Source organism: Leucopleurus acutus (assembly GCF_964270905.1).
Source record: "Leucopleurus acutus genome assembly, chromosome: 19".
NCBI lineage: Eukaryota > Metazoa > Chordata > Mammalia > Artiodactyla > Delphinidae > Leucopleurus > Leucopleurus acutus.
The window spans coordinates 17152358-17175588 of record NC_139161.1 but is presented as its reverse complement, the minus strand read 5'-3'; the positions used below and the strand labels follow the sequence as shown (position 1 = coordinate 17175588).

At 47.7% G+C, this 23231-nt stretch overlaps 1 protein-coding gene across 1 annotated transcript in view; it reads right to left on the bottom strand.

Moving 5' to 3' along the window:
* Nucleotides 1-18268, bottom strand: part of MAP3K14 (mitogen-activated protein kinase kinase kinase 14) — a gene marked incomplete at its 3' end in the record, with an annotated part of 41764 nt that extends 23496 nt beyond the window's left edge. The window contains exon 1 of the mRNA XM_082860097.1: nucleotides 18216-18268. The remainder of the gene's footprint in view (nucleotides 1-18215) is intronic.
* Between the last annotated feature and the right edge of the window lie 4963 nt (nucleotides 18269-23231).

The window sequence follows — 23231 nt, the reverse complement described above, 5'->3', positions numbered from 1 at the left end:
TAGGGCCATCTTGAAAATGTCCACTGAGGGGCCAGGGCAGACCAGGGCAAATCCCTCTCATGATATTTCATCTGGAAATAAAAACTTGTCCTTCTCTGAATGCCCAGAGGGGACAAATAACAGAAGTAGAGGAACTCAACTTCCTTAATAAGATACTAGTTGAAAACCAATCTCATTCTGATGCTTCCTCTTTTAAGCCTTCAGCTTGCCTGGCTACTAGGCCACACTGGGCCAGCCTCTGCCTATCAAGAACAAGGGGTGTGCAGGAAGGGGAACCAAGGGCAAGCGCCGGGCAGAGTGGCCTGGCCAGGCAGAACGGCTATCTGGCCAGGCGGACCCAGAGATCCCCATGTGTTCTCAATCCCAGCTCCCTTTTCTGCCCTGCCTACCCTCCCCAAGTCCCTACCCTCAGCCTCTGTTCCAGCCACACTGCTCCTTTCACTTCCCTGAGCAGGGCAGCGACGGGTGAGCCTGATTCTTTTCCTCTGCTCATCCCGTTCCCTGTAAAGAGTGTCTTCTTCCTTTATTACTATCTGTCCAGATCTCACCTATCCATTATAACCTATCTCCTCAATGAAACCGTTTCCGGTAGGCTCCCGCATTCACTCAACAGGTATTAAATGACAGTCTCCTAAGTGCCAGGGACTGTCACAGTCACTACCATTCATTAAACATCTTCTGTGTGTTGGGCATGTGCTAGGGGCTTTATCCATGTTATTGATGAACCTCACAGCAACACTGCAAGGTTGGTAATATTTTTACAGATGAAGAAACTAAGGCTCTGAGAGGTAAACTGCCTGCAGAAACTAATAAGGCCCAATTTATACAACTAGAGCATCTAACATGGGGTTAGGGCTAAAGGCAGGACACTCCTGGCCCTTTCCCCTGGGACCCAAGGATCCTTAGTTCCTTTCTAGGATAAAAGTTGTTGGCAAAGGTACCTGGAACTTCGGGAACTGAGCAATATTACTACCCATGTGCATATTACTACCCCTATTTTACCCGCAGGATCTGCCCACTGTTGGTAATAATTTCTTAGCCTGTGTAGGCAGGAAGGACAAGAACTAAAAATGAGGGGGTCTCATCAGTAAGGGCTGGATCACCAATAAATTGGTCAGACTTCTAGTGGAGTTACTCCAGTACGTGTTCCTGGGATGTTACCAGTTTTCACTTGATTAGTTTTAACAGGTCATTTCATTTTCTTAATACAATTAAAAAAAAATCCACACAATACACAAACACAGCAACAAGAGTTCCAGGAAAGATGGTACTATCTTCAGGGAAAGAAGCACTGAAGGCTGTGCTTTGGCAAGCAGAAAAGTAAACCAGAGAAGAAATGGGATGCAGGAAACAATGGTAGGCATAGGAATCGATATGATATGTTGGCCAATTTAATTAACAATTGAATGTAAAAAAAATTAGTTTCACCCTGAGAAAACCATAATTCAAAAAGAGACATGTACAACAATGTTCACTGCAGCACTATTTACAATAGCCTAGACATGGAACCAACCTAAATGTCCATTGACAGATGAATGCATAAAGAAGATGTGGCACATATATACAATGGAATATTACTCAGCCATAAAAAGGAACGAAATTGAGTTATCTGTAGTGAGGTGGATGGACCTAGAGTCTGTCACACAGAGTGAAGTTAGTCAGAAACAGAAAAACAAATACCATATGCTAACGCATATATGTGGAGTCTAAAAAAAAAAAGGAAAATGGTACTGATGAACCTAGTTGCAGGGCAGGAATAAAGATGTAGACATAGAGAATGGACCTGAGGACAGGGCGTGGAAGGGGGAAGCTGGAGCGAAGTGAGAATAGCATCAACATATATACACGGCCGAATGTAAAATAGTTAGCTAGTGGGAAGCAGCAGCACAGCACAGGGAGATAAGTTTGGTGCTTTGCAATGACCTAGAGGGGTGGGATAGGGAGGATGGGAGGGAGCTCAAGAGGGAGGGGATATGGGGACATATGTATGCATATGGCTGATCCACTTTGGTGTAAAACAGAAACTAACACAGTATTGTGAAGCAATTATACTCCAATAAAGATCTATTAAAAAAAAGAATTCAATCTACATAAGCACATATGGTCTACATTAAAAAAATTATTTTATAATGTAAAAGAGAAACAGAAATAACTTGCTCATTTTACCACTAAAAACAAAAACTACATTTGATAGCCATGAACATTTCGCCAAATAGAAAATGTCCAAGAACAGATAGATGAAACAAACAAATCAATGGAAAGTATTTCTCAAACAGACTAAAATTATATGTGATTAAATGAGGAAACTTTTAGATTGAACAATATGAAGTCATCATTTTTATAAGTCAAAAATAGTAAACAATCCAGTAGTTTTATATTTTTCTATCAAATATATAGGATGGTTTCTACATTATACAAGCCTTTGGGAAAATAGCAAAAATAAAGAAATTTTAAAATCTCAAAAAAAAATTAGTTTAGGGCTTCCCTGGTGGCGCAGTGGTTGAGAGTCCGCCTGCCGATGCAGGGGACACGGGTTCGTGCCCCGGTCCGGGAAGATCCCACATGCCGCGGAGCAGCTGGGCCCCTGAGCCATGGCCACTGAGCCTGTGCGTCCGGAGCCTGTGCTCCGCAATGGGAGAGGCCACAACAGTGAGAGGCCCGCGTACCGCAAAAAAAAAAAAAAAATTAGTTTAAAGCACTTTAAAACATTAAGTTTTCAAGTCAGACAATCAGGATTTTAAAAGATCCCTCTAGATGCTAACTAAAAGAGACAAAACAAAATTATACAGAAAGATTAAGAACAAAGGATGCAAAGAGATATGCCAGGCCAATACTAACCAAAAACATTTAATGTTAATATCAGACCAAATACTTAAGACAAAAAGATATAACAATCACTTATATGCATGAAACAAGGAGCCTCTAAATCCAGAGACTTGTGGCAGGTTGAGGCTTTCTGGATGAGTAAGGTCTTGCCTTCGGAGTGTCCTGTCACACTGCAGAGAACTGCAGGATCTTATAACACAGAATTCTTTGAACATGTATTGGTCTGCTGGGTATAGGGGCTTTGCTGAGCACTGGGTGTACGCTGAGGGAGAAGATGCAGCAGCCCATTGAAGAGCTTACAGTCTACTGGGGAAAGAGACAAGTAGTCTCTTACCACACAGAGATGCAATGACAGCACAGACACATAGCAGATGCAGTGGGAACACATGGAGGGACAGCTAGCCCAGCCTGGTGGGGATCAGGAAAGGCTTCTTAAAGCAGGTGACACCTGGGCTGAGTCTCAAGGGGTGAGTGAGAAGTTCCCAAGAAAAAAGGAGAGGGTATTCCAAGTAGAGGGGATGGCAAAAGTTAAGGAACAGGGGTGAATCTATGTAGGAATCACAAACAGCTTGAAGTTGTTGGTGAGCAAAGCTTGTCGAGAGCTGCAGGAGATGAGATTGCCTGCGGAGTTCAGGTACCAGATCATGGAATTGTGCTTGGTCCTGATACACCCCCAGGGGTGAAATTCTCAGAAGAGCGAGAGGCGTCTAATTCAGGGGCAGAGTTCCAGATGGAGGAACCTACAGCGTAAGGGCAGATGGTGGATGCTGGGCATTAAATGAAAATCCTGCCATTGGGACAGAACTCTCCACCACCTGCCCAGCCTGGGCTGATAAAATCACAAGTTACAGGCCTCTGGAAGGCTTGCTAATTTCCCCTGCGGCAGAGAAAGGGAGTGGGCACTGGGACCTAGAAACAGACATCGGAAGAAGGAGCACCCTGAATGAAACGCAGCTGGAGGAATCTCAACACCTGCCTCCTCGCCAGCTTGAGGCCTGCTGTCCAGGAGAGCAGGTTCTGCATAAGCATTTCCCATTAAAGAGGATATGAAATGTGAATGTAATACATTAATCATTAAAATCTTACAGGTCAGTTATAAAAAAGAAACCTGTCACGCCCACAAAACTCAATCTCACTGCCAGTTCCATAGGTCAAACTGCCAGGTAGATGAAATGTATGGAATAAAATTTATGACCATCCCTAATTCCCACCACACATCAAGGGTAACAAGCTCTGTCTGTCATACAGAGTGAAGTAAGTCAGAAAGAGAAAAACAAATATCATATGCTAACACATATATATGGAATCTAAAAAAAAAAATGGGGCTTCCCTGGTGGCGCAGTGGTTGAGAGTCCGCCTGCCGATGCAGGGGACACGGGTTCGCGCCCCGGTCCGGGAAGATCCCACATGCCGCGGAGCGGCTGGGCCCGTGAGCCATGGCCGCTGAGCCTGCGCGTCTGGAGCCTGTGCTCCGCAACGGGAGAGACCACAACAGTGAGAGGCCCGCGTACCACAAAAAAAAAAAAAAAAAAAAAAAAATGGTTCTGATGAACTTAGGGGCAGGACAGGGATAAAGACGCAGATGTAGAGAATGGACTTGAGGACACGGGGAGGGGGAAGGGTAAGCTGGGACGAAGTGAGAGAGTGGCATGGACATATATACACTACCAAATGTAAAACGTATAGCTAGTGAGAAGCAGCCGCACAGCACAGGGAGATCAGCTCGGTGCTTTGTGACCATCTAGAGGGGTGGGATAGGGGGGTGGGAGGGAGACACAAGAGCGAGGAGATATGGGGATACATGTATATGTATAGCTGATTCACTTTGTTATACAGCAGAAACACAACATTGTAAAGCAATTATACTCCAATAAAGACATTAAAAAAAAAAAAGGTTAACCAGCCCCACATGTGCAGGAACACCGCTGTCTACAGGCCCTTTCAAATGTTTAAGACACGAAGTCACCTCACTATTCTATTAGCACAGGCCTTACCCACTTCCAGCTTCTCCCTGACCCCTCCCATCTCACAATGAGGCCACGCTAATCTTAAATCATGATGTCCTTAAGATAACCTCAAGCTCAAAGACATCTGTTGGCTGTGCACTGCTTATGGGTCTGGTCCCAACTCTGTGGTCCATAATCTGTCTTACCACTGTTTCCCTAAACACAGGGTTTGGCTCTGGCCAGTCTGATCTCTCAACACCCCGCTGGCTACTCAGATCTACAGGTCTCCGTGTGTGCTTCGTCCTTGTGTGGGCCATGCTGCACCTCCTGCTTGTCCTTCCCAGGCGAAGCTCAGGCCTTCCACCTCCAGGAAGTCCCCGCTGATAGCACCTGGTCTCCTTACTCTCCTCACCCTCACTCCCTTTACTCGTTAAATAAAATAATGTAGGTGAAAGAACTCTAAATGTGATAAATCATCATACACCAAGGGAAGGTAGCCATTTCTTGTGCGCACAACTCCATAATTGCAATCTAGGAGGTATGGAGCAGATAGAAATATGGGAAAAGATGTACAAAGACGTTCAGTGTATTTTTATAATAGTAAAACACTGAAACAAAAATGTCTAATTACACGGGGAGGATAATTATTAAATAAGTCATAGTACATCCATTAAAAATGCTTACAAATAATATTTAACTATATGGAAAAATGCTTATGGGATACAACGTTAACAGAAAAAGGATACAGAATTATATCTAAGGTATGATCCCACCTAGCATGTGTCTGTATATTTTATCAACATTTATAAAAATGCAGACACCTAGCACAGACATGCAGCAATGGTTCTCCCTTGGTGGTGGTAATATTCTTTATACTTTTCTAATTTTTCCACATTTTTTGCAGTGAGGAAGTACTACTTTTCCCAGTCTTCATTTTTCAACAGATGTTTCCAAATGGTAAAAATAAAATACAGAAAGGATAAACAATGAGAAATATAAGTCCCTCCCACCACTCCCCCATTCTTCTGAGGGGATCCCCATTACCAGTTTCTTACATATCCCTCCAGAGATGTTCTCTGCGAGGTATTACTTTTACAGTGAAAACAAGCTATAACTAAAATAAGGTCTCTTGGTATGGGATGAGAACTTAGGAGGCGTCTGGTCCACATCTGTGACTGGGGCTTCATAAATACGTGACGACTGCTTCCTCACCCCGCACACACACACCACACACACAGGAAACCTTGCCAGAAACTTGGGGGCTGTTCAGTGAGTTCTGGCAGCAGGGCCGCTAAAACAGAAGCTGGAGATGGGTAAGCTTGTCCCTCCTGGTTTTGGTTTTCATTTCACTCTCTTTCTAGTTTTCCCTGGGGGACTGTGAGTTTCATCCGTTGGGACTCAAGAAGCAGGAAGGTGCTCAGCGATCGCTGTGCCAGCCGTCCTCAACTCTGATGGCCAGTGCTTCCCTGCTTTTACTTTATAACCATCCAATGACAAGTGTATGCAGCGGTGAAGATGCTGGGTAAGACATGCTCGTGGGCACAAGTGGCCCCATAAAGAGTGGGAAACAGCAGAACTGGACCTGAGAGAAAACCACTGGCCCCTCGGTGGCTGCTGATGTCAAGGGGTAGGATCTGAGGGCTGGTCCCAACCCGGGGAACCTGAAAGAGGCAAGGGTTTCAGGCTAGTATATCTGACACTGCTTCCTTGTATATCTGACACTGCTCTTTCTTTTAAAAAAAAAAAGAAAAAAAATTATTTTGTTTTCAAGTACAAATATAATACTTGTTCATTATCAAAAATTAAACAATACAAAAAGTGTATATATTAAAAAAAAATCCCTGCACCATTCCCTTCTCCCTGCAATGTTAGAAACAGGTTTGGTGTAAACCCCTCTAGTTCCATTACTGTACATATACGAACATAGAGTTTGGGACTTTTTTTTTTTTTTTTTTTTGCAGTACGTGGGCCTCTCATTGTTGTGGCCTCTCCCATTGCGGAGCACAGGCTCTGGATGCGCAGGCTCAGCGGCCATAGCTCACGGGCCCAGCCGCTCCACGGCATGTGGGATCTTCCCGGACCGGGGCACGAACCCGCGTCCCCTGCATCGGCAGGCAGACTCTCAACCACTGCGCCACCAGGGAAGCCCTGGGACCATTTTTAAAATAAACATAGGATTATACATACATAATATTCTATACGTTGCTTCTTTCACTTAACAGTGAATTATGAATACTGTTCCATTTCAGTGTATGTAGATCTATCTCATTCTTTTTAATGGTTCCATAAGATTTTATGGTACAGATGTACTATCATTTTCCCACTTTTTCTTCTATGGGTGGATTTTCAAATTGTTTCCATTTTTTATTCTTGTAAGTAATATTGCAAAACAACACCTTTATTCACTTCTTTGTGCGCTTTTCTTTCTTTTTTTTTTCAGCCGTGCCGCACGGCTTGCGGCTTGTGGGATCTTAGTTCCCTGACCAGGGACTGAACCCATGCCCTCGGCAGTGAAAATGCAGAGTCCTAACCACTGGACCACCAGGGAATTCCCTCTTTGTGCACTCTTACAAGTAACTCTAGGTGGTAAATTGCTGGGATCAGAATTCCTGGGTAACCCTTTTCTTAGTGGGTTAGTGGCCCTTTCTTCTCTCCTGTTTCTATGTGTCACGGAAGTAGGCAGCATCCATCAGTTAAGCACAGGTGGTTACCAAACACTACACTAGTTATTTGCTAGAAAGACTATCCTTGCCCTCAAGGTGCTTATCTAGTCGGTGCAAATGGGTGGATGGATAAATAGATGATCAAGGAATCTCAAAATGACCTTGAGATCAGAAGGGCCCTGGACGTCATTTATTCCAACATAGCACTCAATGATCCTGAGGGATGGCCATCCAGCTACTTAACAGGATGGTCTTGCCATCAAAAGATCTGAGTTTGGGGGCTTCCCTGGTGGCGCAGTGGTTGAGAGTCCGCCTGCCGATGCAGGGGACACGGGTTCGTGCCCCGGTCCGGGAGGATCCCACATGCCGCGGAGCGGCTAGGCCCGTGAGCCATGGCCGCTGAGCCTGCGCGTCCGGAGCCTGTGCTCCGCAACGGGAGAGGCCACAACAGTGAGAGGCCCACGTACAGCAAAAAAAGAAAAAAAAAGATCTGAGTTTGAATCTGGTGTATAACCATGGGCAGATAACTTAATCTGAGACTCAGGTATCTCATCTGTTAAATAAGGATCCTCAAACGTACATAACAGGATTTTACAGGACAATTAAACACAAGAAACAATGTTTAAATGCCCAGCAGGGTGCCTGGCACACAGGGGATGCTCTAGAAACATTAGCAGAACCTCCAGTGAGAGGGAAGCTGTTACAAGATGAGCAGTCCTTTCCGGGACTGGAAGTGCCAGTTGTTTGACAGTCCTCGCCTGTGCAGAGTTGAAACCACCAGCCAGCAGCCCTAGCGTTGGAAGGAAAGTCTGGAACGGGCACAGTCAAAGGAGGAGGGGAGCATCCCAAGAGCAGGGAGGCAGGAGCGGCCAGCAGGAAAAGGACCACCCATGACAGGGGTGTTGTTTGTTTGTTTGGGTTTTTTTTGGCTTCGCCTTGCATGCGGGATCTTAGTTCCCTGACCAGGGCTTGAACCTGTGTCCCCTGCAGTGGAAGCACAGAGCCCTAACCACTGGACTGCCAGGGAATTCCTGAGGGGGTTGTTCTTTGAAGAGCATTCTGCACACGCCATCCAGCCTCTCTCTCCTGGCAGTGCCTCAGCTCTGAATGGACTCAAGAGTGACCCACCAGTGCACAATGAACAAGGACCCAGAACTCCTCGGCACCTAGAGCCGAAATCAGTTGTCCTGTGGACATCTTTGGGTGTTTTCAACAACCTGCTGCTATATGTATACACAGAATTACATGCCGGTTGTCAATAATAATAAAAATAATAATGACAGCTGTTATTATTTGCTGTGTATTAGGTACATTAGGCAATGCTTGCTATGTATTACATGTGTATTACTTCTTGAATCCTCACAATAACTCTAGTATCATTCCCCTTAGATGGAGGAATAAATTGAGGCTCAGTAGGTCAAGTAATTTTCCCATGGTCACACTGCAAGGAAGTGGCAGAAAAGCAGGATTTGCACGTGGGACTCTTTTATGTCAAAGTCCATACTCTTAACCATGACACTGAATCCACTTTCAAACGATTCAAGCTTTAAAAATTGGGACCCAAATGTAGAAGCTGCCACAAGCCAAAGGTTTGTTAATGAGAAACCCAGGGACTGACCCAGGAGGAAGCATCTCAGTTAGGAGGCATAAACACAGCCAGCCTCTGTTTTGGAAAAAGCAACTTTAAAATGGCAATGGGGATCAGAGACTCCAAGCATGTGGCAGGCCTGTGTTCCTTAGCCCACCCATGCCCAGCACAGCTGGACCCATCCCAGGGACCGACAGTATGAAAACGTTCAAATTCACCATTCATTTTCTATATAAAGCCTGGCTCCAGGCTTCTTGAGCCTATTTTACTGTTTTTTGTTTTTGTTTTTAATAGCAAAGCCTCGAGCATCAGTTACTAAATTCATAAACACGGTTATTACTTTGTCTCCAGGCCCTGATATAGGGTATTGTATACACTTTAAAAGTAAAGTATTACAACGACATTTTCAATTCAACTTTCAAATCCTTTGCATGAGGAGAGCCAACAGTATATAGAAAAGATGCCACTGGGGCATCACTGATCCACAGAGGCAGTTACGCAGGAGAATGGGGGGCGGGGTAGTATTGAGAAAAACCTCAACCACTTCATTTTCTACAATACACAGCAAGGAATTTTTAATGTATGTTATATACAAAAGTTTCATAGGCTCACTGAAATCTGTAGGTTGGGGTATTTTGTGTAACTGAATATTCTGATTAAGTGGGGGCTGCAGCATGTACCACTCAATAACGATCAGTTTCCGAAGATTATAGTGCAGTTAACTGCCCTCAACACTAAAATTGTGCCAAACACAACCAGCTTTCTTTGATGAGTCAAAATGTACTTCTGGATCTTGCCAAGCCTTGAGGTCATCATTGCAAGCAAGGTCTGCTTGTGAAAAACTTTTCCTTATTTAACTTTTCGGATTGGATTCTGAGCAAGGAGCAGTTCCCTGGGCTATGGTCAATCCTGCTGCAACACAACCACTTCCCTCCTCTGTTGGTTGGTAACTCTGCTTTTCACAGATGGGACTGGCTTCAAGCAGGGTCTACCTGTTTTCGGAGATGGAGAAAGACGGGCTCAGCCTCTTTGGAAGGGAAGAGGCTTCAAGTTCATTGCAGTTATTGGTGACTGGTCCTGAAATTGAGGAACTAGTTTGAGGAACTTCAGAATAAACAAGAAACCCAAACAACTTGGCTTTCCACAGAAGGCTTCCAACATATAGGGGTAAATGGAAGGAAGTACACAGTCCAGCTCCGCCCTTTAGCAGTGGCACCCTGATCATGGCCTCGTTTCAGATGCTGCCCTACACATCCTTTGACAGACTGGCCTGAGTGAGCAGCTTGAGGACATGTCCCTTTCAACACAGGGTCACATTCTTGTCCTCCCCCAGGAAGGGAGGAAAGGGTTTGGGACCTGTGGTATGACAGGGAATGTTCGCAGATGATCTCTGGAAGGCAGACTCTTTATTTATATTTTTATTATTATTTTTAAAAAGTTTTATTTTTGGCTGCGCTGGGTCTTCGTTGCTGCGTGCGGGCTTTCTCTAGTCATGGTGAGCGGTGGCTACTCTTCGTTGCGGTGGGCGGGCTTCTCATTGCGGTGGCCTCTCTTGTTGCGGAGCACAGGCTCTAGGCGTGCGGGCTTCAGTAGTTGTGGCACGTGGGCTCAGTAGTTGTGGCTCGTGGGCTCTAGAGCGCAGGCTCAGTAGTTGTGGTGCATGGGCTTAGTTGCTCCGTGGCATGTGGGATCTTCCCGGACTAGGGCTCGAACCCGTGTCTCCTGCATTGGCAGGAGGATTCTTAACCACTGTGCCACCAGGGAAGTACCTCCATTTCTAATCTTAATTGGCAATAGCATCCTCATTTGAGGCTGGCAAAGCCCCCTTCCTCCCAAGCCTCCCACCTATCCCTAGTATTGACCAGGACTAATTCCGTTCTGATAAAAGGAAATGTCGCAGTCAGCAGAAGGTGGGTGGTGGATCTCAGCTACAACAGCTCTTTGCACTTATGGGGGCCACCATCTAGATGTGACATCAAGCTTTGCCCACAAGAAAGAGCCTCTTCACTGAGAGGAGCTGGACGGATCCCGAGGGAATGATGCCCAACTATTCTGGGTCTTCTGGCTACCTGCACACCACAGGTAACACAACAGGAGAAAGATGCAGAGGAGCTTCTTGGTGCCCAGTGGGTTTGTAGCCTCACAATCAATCATTCATAGCTACTAAAGACCCACTTTGGGTACGATACTGCCTGGTGAGGTAGGACAGTGACCTACAGGTGTAGGCAACCTTTGAGACTTCCGGGTAACCCTGCCCAGAATTGTATTTTCTTATCAACCTTCACCTCCTTTTGGTTACACGAACCTCATGGTACAAGAGAGTGTCAAGTAAATAGATTTCCGTTTAGTTTTTCTTAGACTCAGAGCAGCTGCCGCTTTGGCTCCACCCTCCCCAGGTCTGGCAAAGCTTGCAGAAAGGCCGGGAGTGATGGCATTGGGTGTGGATATGTAGGAGAAGCTAGTTGAAAAATACAACCCCTACTCCAGGAGTAGTTCTTTTGTTCAAGGAGCAGCACAGCACAGTGCAAAGAGCCTGGACTTTAGTTCAGATTCTGCAATTAACTAGCCGTGTGGCCTTGGGCAACTCAGCTTCTTGGGGTCACCATTTTCTCATTTGTAAAACAGAGCACACAAACGGTTATGATCATTTCCAGGCTATAACTCAAAGAGCTCTTTCTTGACAGAGTGGATCAGGCCTAAGGTCACTTAGCCATGCCCACCCAAAGTGACTGCTGGCTAGTCCAGATGGATGAGGTGTGGGTAGGGGGCCTGGAGGGGAGCCTGCAACAGATAAAGGAAACAAGGTAATACTAGCTCTTCCCCTGTGGCTTCAGTGAAGTCAAGCCCACCTGGTGGGGTGATTTGGACATTGCTTAGAGGTCCTTGACCCTCAGCAGTCAAGTTCAACACCAACTGCACTGGTCTAGAACACAGAGTCCGAACATACTCTTTGCCTTGAAGGATACCTGGTCACGGCTTTAGTGATAAGAGGGTCAGAAGGCACAGCACCCAGAAACCAGGTGGAGGAGATGGCTCAGGAGTTCCCTCTGCCGCTTCTTTCTTTTCTTTTCTTTTTTTTTTTGCGGTACGTGGGCCTCTCACTGTTGTGGCCTCTCCCGTTGTGGAGCACAGGCTCCGGACGCGCAGGCTCAGCGGCCATGGCTCACGGGCCCAGCCGCTCCGCGGCATGTGGGATCTTCCGGGACCGGGGCACGAACCCGTGTCCCCTGCATCGGCAGGCGGACTCTCAACCACTGCGCCACCAGGAAGCCCTCTTTCTTTTCTTTTTAAATAAATATATTTATTTTATTTTTGGCTGTGTTGGGTCTTCATTGCTGCGCGTAGGCTTTTCTCTAGTTGTGGAGAGTGGGGGCTACTCTTCGTTGTGGTGCGCGGGGCTTCTCATTGCAGTGGCTTCTCTTGTTGCGGAGCACGGGCTCTAGGCGTGTGGGCTTCAGTAGTTGTGGCAAGTGGGCTCAGTAGTTGTGGTTCGCAGACTCTAGAGCACAGGCTCAGTAGTTGTGGCACACGGGCTTAGTTGCTCCGTGGCATGTGGGATCTTCCCAGACCAGGGCTCGAACCCGTGTTCCCTGCATTGACAGGCGGATTCTAAACCGCTGTGCCACCAGGGAAGCCCTGCGCTTTCTTTCTGAGTCCAAACACTGGCTCCAGAAGTATGGCAGGCTCAGAATTCCAAAGTCTCCTGAAAGCCAGGGTTGAATCTAGCCTTCCTAATCACTGGAACTCTTCAGAGCCTCCAACTCAGGTGGCGAAAAGGAAAGCAGGTAGAAAAGGGTTCCCCAAAAGGCCTTTTACACCAAAGTATGGTATGTATCTCTCTGCTTTTTGCCAAGGGGTTTCCCAGCTCCCTAGAGCCAAAGCTCCCCTCCTGCTTCTTTGTTGACTCTCACTACAAGTGGGCTATTTTCCACCCTCAAGGTGGCTGGACTCAAGAGTGCAGTGACACTGCTGATCTGGGCTCTGTGCCGGGTCCACATGAACCCCCTGCCGGGGGATCCATCTCTCTGTCAGTCCACAAGCCCCGGGAGCCTTCGGTTTGCTTCCTTACCCCTGCCTCCAAAGCCCTTGGACCGAAATGAACATGATCTTTGGCAGAGGGCTTCTCAACAAGGTCTGTTCAAGACTTCCTCTGTGACTGAGCTGGGGAATAAATCGCCTGTCACCTACACCCCTGCAAGGGTGACTCACCTTCCAGAGAAAGTGCTCTGCTCACCTAAGCAAAGCTGCCTGGAAAATGACTAAGGCGCCTATCAAATGCACCCTGTGGGGCCGACCAGTTACCGAGCTGGGCCCAGACACACTCTGCCTCTCACCTCCAGCCTGAAGTGAAGTGTGGAGCTGCCACTCCAGATCTGCTGGTTTCATTTTCATCTGAACTGAGCTCCACACGAGGCTTGACATCCGGTAATCTATTTTTTCTAAAAACTAAGTTCACTTTAGAAATGACTCTTTGGCCACGAAGGCAGCTTCCCCAAGAGAAAACAAAATGTTATTTAAAGGCAACGTCAGCCTGGTGGGAGCCTGTATTTTTGTTTTGTATTAAGAAGGGGAAAAAAAAGAATTTAAAATATAATGTGAAACTGGTTTTTTTCTTGGGTGATTTAAAGGGAAATCTGCAAGTCCCTGACTGCGGATCCAGGGCCCCCAGACTGGCAATAAGTCGACAAAGCGTAGTGAGCTGAGGCTGCCACATGGTGGTGGGAACCTTGCCCCACAGAACCCAGGTTTCCCTCCTGGTCTCCCAAACAGAGAAGAATGAGTCCTTGCTGACTTATATTCTACACAGTGTTTTCCTTTTGTTCCCCTCCAGAGTTAAGGCTAGGACTTCGCTGCACGGGGGACACAGGACGGCCCTAGAAAGGCTCAGCTCTGCCTCTTGCTCAGAGTCCTGGGAGGGCCGAGGGTGGCCAAGGGTTAGGTTCGCCAACTCTGACCAGGCGGAGCCGGAGCTTTTTTAGACTCGTTTGGAGGGTGGTAAGGGCAGTATTTAGTGTAAGACAGGGAAAACCTGACAGCTAAACCCTCTAGACAGAAGAAATGGTCCCCAGGAGGTCCTGCTGAGAAAATGACTGCCCTTATCAGGCAGTGTGACCTTTCCTGATGTCATCTTACAGAAAACAGGTCTAGTCAAAGTGTTAATCGGCAACTACTAGTACTGCGATTACTACTACAACCACCATCAGCAGTTATAGCCATTGTGTCCTATGACTTATTCTGTGCCAGGCACCAAGCTCAGCACTTTACATACATTCTCTCCTTTTCTACTGAAAACAACACCACGAAGTATTTACAGACGAGGCACCCAATGCTTAGAGAAGAGAAGTGATTTGCCTGAGGTCACACAGGCAGACAGTGGCAGACCTGGACCTGACCCGACAGCCTAAACCCCCAAGTTGGACACGAAGGTGCCGTGGACTTGCTCTACCGCTCCTGGCAAATCACTTGACCACTCTGCTTTAATTTCTGCATCTGTAAAATGGGGATAAGCAGACTCGCCCAGAGGATGCTCTATTCATCTTTTAGACTTTTGTTAATAATAATTATTATGGACAATCAATATCAACTAATAATTAATTGTTAACACTTATTAATTAATACTTGTTAACATAAATAGATAAATAAAGCAGCTACCCTGGTTTAGTTATATTCAAAACTAACCTGTTTTGGAAAAAAAAAAAAAAAGAAAACAACTTACCCTTTCATGAGTAAGTTAGTAGAAGAGGCAGTGAACTAGATATCAAGAAACGTGGGTTTAGCTTCTAGGCATGACACTGATTTCCTGAGTAATCTCATCCCCTTTATTTCCTTACTAGGCCTCACATTCCTGATCTTTGTCTCTGCCTCTCTTTATGGGAGTATTGTGAGAAAATACAGAAAATAGCCACTAAGTACCATTACTCTGGATGCCATACAATTTCAAGGGATTTATGTCAGGAGGATAAGAGATTAAAGGGTATAAAATAGCAAGGGAAAGGGGATCTTAGTTTTTTTTTTTAATTCAAGTATAGTTGATTTACAATGTGTTAATTTCTGGTGTATAGAAAAGCGATTCAGTTATACATATATATATTCTTTTTCATATTCTTTTCCATTATGGTTTATCACAGGATATTGAATATAGTTCCCTGTGCTATACAATGGGACCTTGTTGTTTATCCATTCTATATGTAATAGCTTGCATCTGCTCACCCCAAACTCCCAATCCGATCCCGCCCCCCCACCTTGGCAACCACAGGAAGGGGATCTTTTAAACTACTGATAGAGTACAAAGAAGGGTGCACAGGCTTCTGAGAAAAAGTGACTTTTCTCTGCATTGTCACTCAGGCAGTAAGACAAGGCCAGAACTGAAGACCTCAAATGCAACATACTTCAGTGTCTCGCTCAGCTCAACTGAAATGTTCTACCACACGATCTGCCCTATGTTTGGCCTTCCATTTCTAATCTACTGCTTTCAACATTTCAGTCAGCATCACCAAGCAAATGCAGAGCCTTCACACGTGCATCACTCTAAACGCTCACCTAGTCCTTGAAGGTGCTCAACCCCCGTTCCTTTCCCTGCTGAAGGGTCTCAGGCATGCGGCGGCCAGAGGCTGGCTTATCCTTAAAGCTCCCTAAATCCACTGACAGGGAACTGTCCCCCTTCCCGCCAATTTCACGCTGGTGCCATCAAAAGTGCCCATAAGGCTCAGATGTTTCCAGTTTAACTGAAATACTAAAATGGGGCAAACAGGAAGCATCAGACACAACTGCGGTAGTGACTTATTAATCATGAAAGCAGAATTTTAGTTGCATTTTAACCTTTTGCCAGGAAAAAAAAAAAAACACCTCTGAGATGATGGAAGCCATTGGTACAAAAGATGCTGCCTATGTGTGTATCAAGCTGACTTACACTTTTGATTTAGGACTGAATTTGGTTTTAAGATTTCTTAATTACTCTCCCAGAAAAAGACATGTATCAGGTCAACCAACATGAATCTCTCAGCTTTTCATCAAGGCAGGCAGGCCTGTTAGGAAAGCTCATGTGCTACCCATAGAGACAGGAAAAAAATAGGAAATTAAAAGTGACTTTGCAGGCCAAAGTGATAGGACACTCTTAAGAGGGTGCCAACAATGAGGAAAACAGCTCTGAATCGGGCTTTACCTCTTTCACGTATCTACAGGTCTCTCACCAGACCCTGGCCCGGGTGAACTGTTACCACGCACCAAACAAAATCACAACAGCTGCCTGGAGTTGGACAACCAATCAGGGCAGGCCTGCTTCTCAACATTAAGTGATATACAAACACTCCAGGCAGATCACAATGGAGTCAGTGTTCAACAGGAGAACCAAAATGAGGAACCAAACCTCTGTCTGTTGAGGCGAAATGGCCAACCAGACATTTTTGTTTAATAGATGAAGGCTCATTTGGCAGGGTCTCTGTGGTGCCGCTCCCACAAACTCTAACTGACAATACCAGGGGCGAAAAACCCCCTTCAGAGCTAACTGCTCCTTATACTCTGAAAACTACTCCTTATACTCAGAAGGCGACCTAAAGCTTGGCGGCTTACCGCTGTCTGATTTCACAAAAGTGCTGGAACATATACCTGGGTATATATTTCTAAAATTAAAGTCAGAGACTAGTACTTTTACTTTGAGAAGGCTTCTGAGAAGTTCACCACACCCTTCAAAATAAACGAGGATGTCCTCAAGGTGTCTCAAAATCTCACATGTCTGGCATTGCTGCACCAAAGGAACTGACTTTGACATCACTTAAAAAACAGCAAGAGTAAATCCAAACACTTTGTAAGACAAGCACCTGTTCTCTCATGTTAAAAGCATAAATACCCCAGCATCGTAAGTCCTGCATCGTAAGTCCCATAATGTGGGACTGGTCCAGGGCAAGGAGCCTGGGAAAGACCCCAGTGGCCCAGGTTCAAGTCTTCACCCTGAGTCCTAGTTATGAGGCATTAGGCAAGATCTATTTACACCCCCGCCCCCAACAAACACACACCTGCCTCAGGTGCCTCACCTCTAAAGCAGGACAATACTATCTTATCACACAGACATCTGAAGGAAAAAGGAGGTTACAGGTATGAAGATACTAAGTAAAAAACACATCACTAATGTTAAGATACTATCTCCCTCTCATCTTTCAGAAAGACCATGTTTCTAGTCAAGGGGTTTTCAACATTTTTCCTGGAATAAACTTCAGACTTCTATTTTGTATTAGGCCCCACCTCTCATCATTTAGCTTCATCTGCTTTTCAAGTTCTTAATCAAGGGACAGGTACTCACTGTCCCCCAGTTAAAAAATAATAATTTTACCATTTACACCACTGATTTCTGTCTCTTTTCTCCATTCATCCCCTAGTCCACCCTTAGGACTGAGAGCAATATTTTAACTTCAATTAGGAAAAATCGGCTTTTTCTGAAGTTACCCAGCACCGAGGAGGTTCCCGGGCAGGTGGGGCTCTCTGTGCCTCACAAGTGGCCTCCTTCTGCCTGGTGCCCGGTGGCTGCAGGATGCCAGGGCCACGATGGGCTTCCAAGATGGGATATTTTATCTGAGCCGACAGATAAAGTCCTGAGTGGAGTGGACAGAAGAACTACAGAGGGGTCAGGGAGAGAAAGAGGATATGCTGCGAGTAGGCTGCACTGCCCCGCTGGGTGGCAAGGGCAGGTTCTGCCTCTTCTCCCAGGCTCGGGGTGTGACCCCAGAACTTCCCAGGAAAGGCCTGAGGTTTTCACTGCCCGGACAGGTGGTAGGGCTCACGGACCCGGCGCACCTGGGCGTTAGGCACCTTCCGCCCGGTGCCGAGGTGAGCCCTCATCCTGGGGGGCATCCAGGGAACAGAGCAGGAGGGGCAGGCCCGGCGGTGGGGCAGCTTGGCGCGGAGGAACAAGGATGTTGGAGAAGGGGAAGCAAGGCGTCCCTGCGCGCGCTTCGGGCGAGCGTGTGGCCTGCGGGTGTGCTGGTTGAGCACGGCGTGAGACCGTGGCCCCGGCAGCGTGCGTGAGGGAGCGCCGGCGGCCGGCCGCCAGGGCCGAGGGCCCGCGCGCGAGTGGGTCCCCCGGCCGCGTCGCTGACCCCCACCATTCCGGGGCGGCGGGCCAGGCCGCAGCCCGGCCCCGGGTTGAGAAGCGACCCATCCCCTCTGCCCCTCGCCCCGGGACTCGCTCAGGTCACCTACCGGCCGAGCGCCGATCTCCCCCACCAGCGAGTGTCACGCTCCGCTCGTCCACGATCTCCCGCCGCCGGTCGCCGACCGCTGCTCTCAGGGCCCACGGTCGCCCCGCCCCGCCCCGCCTCGGACCCCGCCCCCTCACCGCCTTCCCGGCCATCCCCGGGGCCACGCCTCCGCCGGCGGCAGCAAATTTGCCTCGCTTCGCGCCTCCTTGCTTTGGCCTCACCTAGACCCTTGGCCCCGCCCACTCCTCCAATCTAACCAATGAGACAGCGCGTCCCAGCCAGTTCTGTCCTACTGCCCCAAGCAACGATTGGTTAACGAGGCCTCGTTTCCAGGAATGGGCACTATTTCCGGACAGTGTTTATAGAGAAGAGATTGCTGGGCTGACGGATCGACAGAAGGCGGAGGCGGTAGGGGTGTTGGTGTAACTACACATGCGCGGTCGGCTTCTGGCAGTCTTCAGGGTTGCTTTCTTCTGGAGGTTACGGGAAGGAAGGGTGAGCGTGCGCATGCGTGGGCCCCCCTCCCCAACCTAGGACCTGGTTACCTAGGAGACGGCGAGGCGTGCTCTCTCTCCAGGCTTTGGTTGTGTTTCCTCTTTGCTCCGGGCCGTAGCGGCTGAGGCAGGTGTGTTGGTTGTGGAGGGAGCGGGGCGGGGCAGGGGTGTGTATTTAGAAACACTTATATTGAGCACTTGCTGTGAGCCTGGTGCTGTAGAGTCTCTGAGGATAAGATAGGTTCTAGTGCCTGCCCTCGAGGAGGTTGGGGGGCTAAAGGCCTACGCAGGTCAGACCTGTGTGTTGAAACCCAGGTCTGGTGAGAGCGTGCGGCTGGCGTGGTGCAATCCCTTTCCACAGCCAGAGAAGCAACGTGGTGTGAGCGCTGCGTGAAGCATCTCCTCGCTGGGTTTACAGGTTATGGAGCCAGAAAGAAGATTAGAGCTTTACTTATTTAAAAAAAGGACTTGGAATCTGGATATGCACCAAGGTGTCAACAATGCTTTTCTCTGAATGGTGGGTGGGGGTGGGCGTTGGGGAAGGGGTAGGGGAGGTGCTTAAGGGAGGTATGGATATTTTTTCTTTTCTAAGTTTTGCTTTTCCATATTTTCCAGCGTTTCCACAGTGAGCTTGTATTTTATTTATAATAAAGAAAATATTTCCACGCTTAAAAAAGTTTGCAAAATAAAAGATATGCCCCTACCTGGGCACCCCACCCCAATAAGTGGTCTACAACAGGCAGGTGTGGTAAGTGGCTCTAATGGTACGGGTAAGCAGGCCCCATTCAAGGCTGTCTGGGGAAGTAAGGATCACCCAATCTCTGGAAGTGTTGGAGCAAAGACCTGCTCAGGACCACTTTGCAGACAGTGGTTCATAGCTTGAAGTCTGTTTCTGGAGATCTGCATCCAACAGACATCTTGGTTGTCAGGGGATACGGAAGACCATTTAGGCAGAAAACTTAACCATCTAGAGGCCTCACCCACTCACTCAGGCTATAGATAAGATTTGTTTGGCTGGCCCAATGTTTTTTTTCAATTGAATTTGAATGCCTTCGAGCAGAGCCTGCAGTTCCTCGCAGCCCCAGCCCCCGTTGTCTTACACCCAACCACTTAACCTATGTCATTTGCCTGGCCACTAAAGTGTTTGCGGTCATGGTCCAGGTAGAGCCCATACTTTGGAGCTGGACAGTCTCTGTTGCATAAACTGGCTCTGCTACTGACTGACGTGGGAAATGATGGGTAAGAAAGAAGCTGGGGGCCCTTAAAGCTGCTTCCAACCACAGGGTTTTCATTTCTGTGACTCAGGGAGAGGTAGAGCTTGGCCAGATGGTGGGTTACAGGTCAGTATCAGCAAGCCTGGATGCAGGGCTTGCCTCTTCCACCACCTGTTTGCCTCTGGGCACACCGCTTCTCCGGAAAGATGTGGGCACAGGGCCAGAGCCTGCAGACATTCCCTGGCCTGCCTTTGCCTTCTCCCTCTTTCACCATTCCTTCTTTACGACACCCAGTGCCCATGTACTTTACCCAGCTTCCCTCGACACTTCTCTCGGTCCCTGCGACCCACCCACCCTATCAATATTATCTGTCTTTAAATCTATGCACTAACACTAATGTGTATTACTGGGAGAGAGTGAACCTGTTGACCCACAGTTGCAACTCCCAAGAAGGAATTTCACATCAGGTTGCAGGAGAGGAACAAACCTCTACAGACTAGTGAGGACAAGATTCGGGACTCCTGGTTTCAGCTACTTTCCCCAGGCCTTTCCAAGCCCAACTGTGTGTGAGGTGAGGTAAGAAACAACATGACACTCACTGCAAGTGAGCACTGAGCACTTCTGAGCCTTGAAATGCTGGCATCTTCTGGAAGGAGAGCTTCAGGGTAAAATTACTTCCTTCCAGCCCAGCTAGTTGAGTCACGACAACCTGGGAAGGCTTCTAGCCCTGAGTCAGTCCCTGTGCAGCCTCAGCTCTGCTTTAAATAAAATAAGTTGGTATTTATGGGATGACTCACACCTGGAGCAGTGAGCTGGGTTCTCAGCACTCAAGGATTTCTGCATCCCACTCCCATGGTTCAAGTCCGGCCATGGAAGGGCAAGACTATGCTCTTCCACAAAGAATAGTAGCTTCTGTTTTTTGAGAGCTTATAAAAAATAAACCAGATGTTTCTAAGTGCTTTGTATGCATAATAACCTCGCTAAATATTCACTCCTGTCTAGGGTTTCCCAACCTGGCACCACTGACATTTTGGATTGGATAATTCTTTGTTGTGGGGAGACTATCATATATATTATACGATGTTTAAGAGCATTCCTGCCCTCTGCCCACTTGATGCCAGTAACACCACCCTCCTACACCCAGTTGTGACAAGAAAAAAAATGTCTTCAGACATTGACAGGTGTCCCAAAGGGAGCAGAAGTGCCCCCAGTTGAGAACCTTTGCAGTCTAACCTCATAGAATAATAACTATTATTATCATCCCCACTTCACAGATGAGGAAACTGAGGCTCAGAGAAAAGTGACTTGCCTAAGGTCACTTCACTGTAATAGAAGATCTGGGATTTAAACCAGGTGTGACCCAGAGCCCCTGCTCTCCTGCATGCAGGACTCTGCAAAGAGACTGTGGGCTTCAAGGAGCAAATTGCCCAATCACTTCTGTAGAAGAGTGATGAAGAGTGAGTGAATTCTGTGCATCAGTGAGAGAATGCCATTCTTGGATCATTTCTCCTTTTCTGTTTGCTTTGGAAGAAAGGCAATTATATTCTGGTTTTTATTGCCTTGGTCAGCGCAGTTCATGGTGTCCAGCAATGTCTAGTGGGAAAGTAGCTAGTGAATCATCTCTGTGTCCGTGGGTCTTAGGCCCCACTTTCCTGGGAGATCCTGAAGTTATGCTTGAAAAGAACTCGGATGTGAGGCTGAGATCAGAGAGGACTGGGGGGTGGGAATGGATGTTCCTGAAGGAGAAGCAGCTTTCTTTCTCCATCAGGGACCTGGCCGAGGCTGCAGCTGTAGTGCTGTTGCTGCCCTCCCGGGCTTGGACCTGCCCCGTTGCTGCCACCCAGTCCAGAGGTATTGGTGGGACTAGGGAGGCAGGAGAGGGAATGGGTTCAGGCAGTGGTGTGCTGGGGCGCTCTTCCTATTCTGCCGCCAGGAACTCATGTTGCTTGAAATCAGACATGTTGGGAGTATTTACACCATAGAAATTAGCAAACAATATAAACCAGGCCTACCTACCCGCAAGCTGGTTGTTCAGCATCTACCAGTGCACCATTGCATGCAGATTCTGGATCCTGATTGACTCTCACTAATTCTGCTTAACAGGGGGAGATGGAAGGGGGGGCATGGCGAGCCACAGAGCTATGGGACAAGAGGAGGAGCCCCGGTGACGTGGCTGAGGAGAGACGTGTTCATCTCCACAAAGGACGGAGCTGCCTGGGTGGGGGTCTCTGGAACACTGGGCAAAATTGACCTTACCAAGAGGTCATCTCCTGGGCGTACCTGAGACCCCTCCTGACCTTGGAGCCCTCTTAGGCTTCTTAGGGAGCCCTGGGTTAAGGCTTGACTCAAATTCTTCTCACTTCCTGATGGGTTATCCCCTCCTAGCTCACCTCCCTGCCTCCAGTCTCCTCTCAACGTCATTCTCAACCCTTCTGGTGGCTTTAATCCTCCTAAGAGACCACTTAGGTCATGTGTTCTAGCCCCAGTGTCTCCGCATCTCTTGCCTTTCAATTCCTCACCTTTAGCTTTTTCTTCTCAACCTCCAAATGTTATCGAGTCTCCCCGGCCAAAAAACAGACCGGTAAAGAAAAAAAAACCCTTCCCCTGTCTCGACTTTCCCCTCTCAACTCCCAAACTTCTTGGTACTCCTGGTGTCTGCTTCATCTCCCACTTGTGTGTAACCCCGGCGGTCTGTTTTTTGCCCACTATCCCTTCTCTCCATGGATACCCCACTAACCGCCTCTGAGTCAGATGACCTTGTCTTAGCTCTCATATGCAGCCAGCTACAGATGTGATGCTCCGGGCACCTACTGTGTCAGGCCCTGGGGAGGGAGTGCGGGACCTCCAGACCAGTCCCTGACCCGCCCTTAGGGAACACCCTTCCCAAGGGTGGGCAGACCTTGAAAAGTGACTACAGATGAGGACCGAAATCATTCCAGGTGATGAGGATGTTGAGAGGATAGACAGAGTGTACTGTATCACGCAGGGCCCAACCAGGGAATCAGAACTCATTCCGAGTTTTTAAACATGGAATTTCACACAAGGAATTGGTTACACAGAGGTTGGAAGAGCTGAGAAGCCCAGGAGGAGATGGCAAGGTAACCAGGAATCCACTATTAGTCCTGGGTTGGGGGGAAAACAGTGTAGTCAGTGGCGGGGGGGCCAGGGTCACTTGGAAGAAGTTGGAACCACAGAGAAGATACAATCCACTTCCATAGATACCACTCAGGACTGAGCGGGACGAAGATTCTCCTCTCCTTCCACGTTCCACCCTCTGGTCTCCTGCCAGAGCCTCTCATTGGTCCGGAG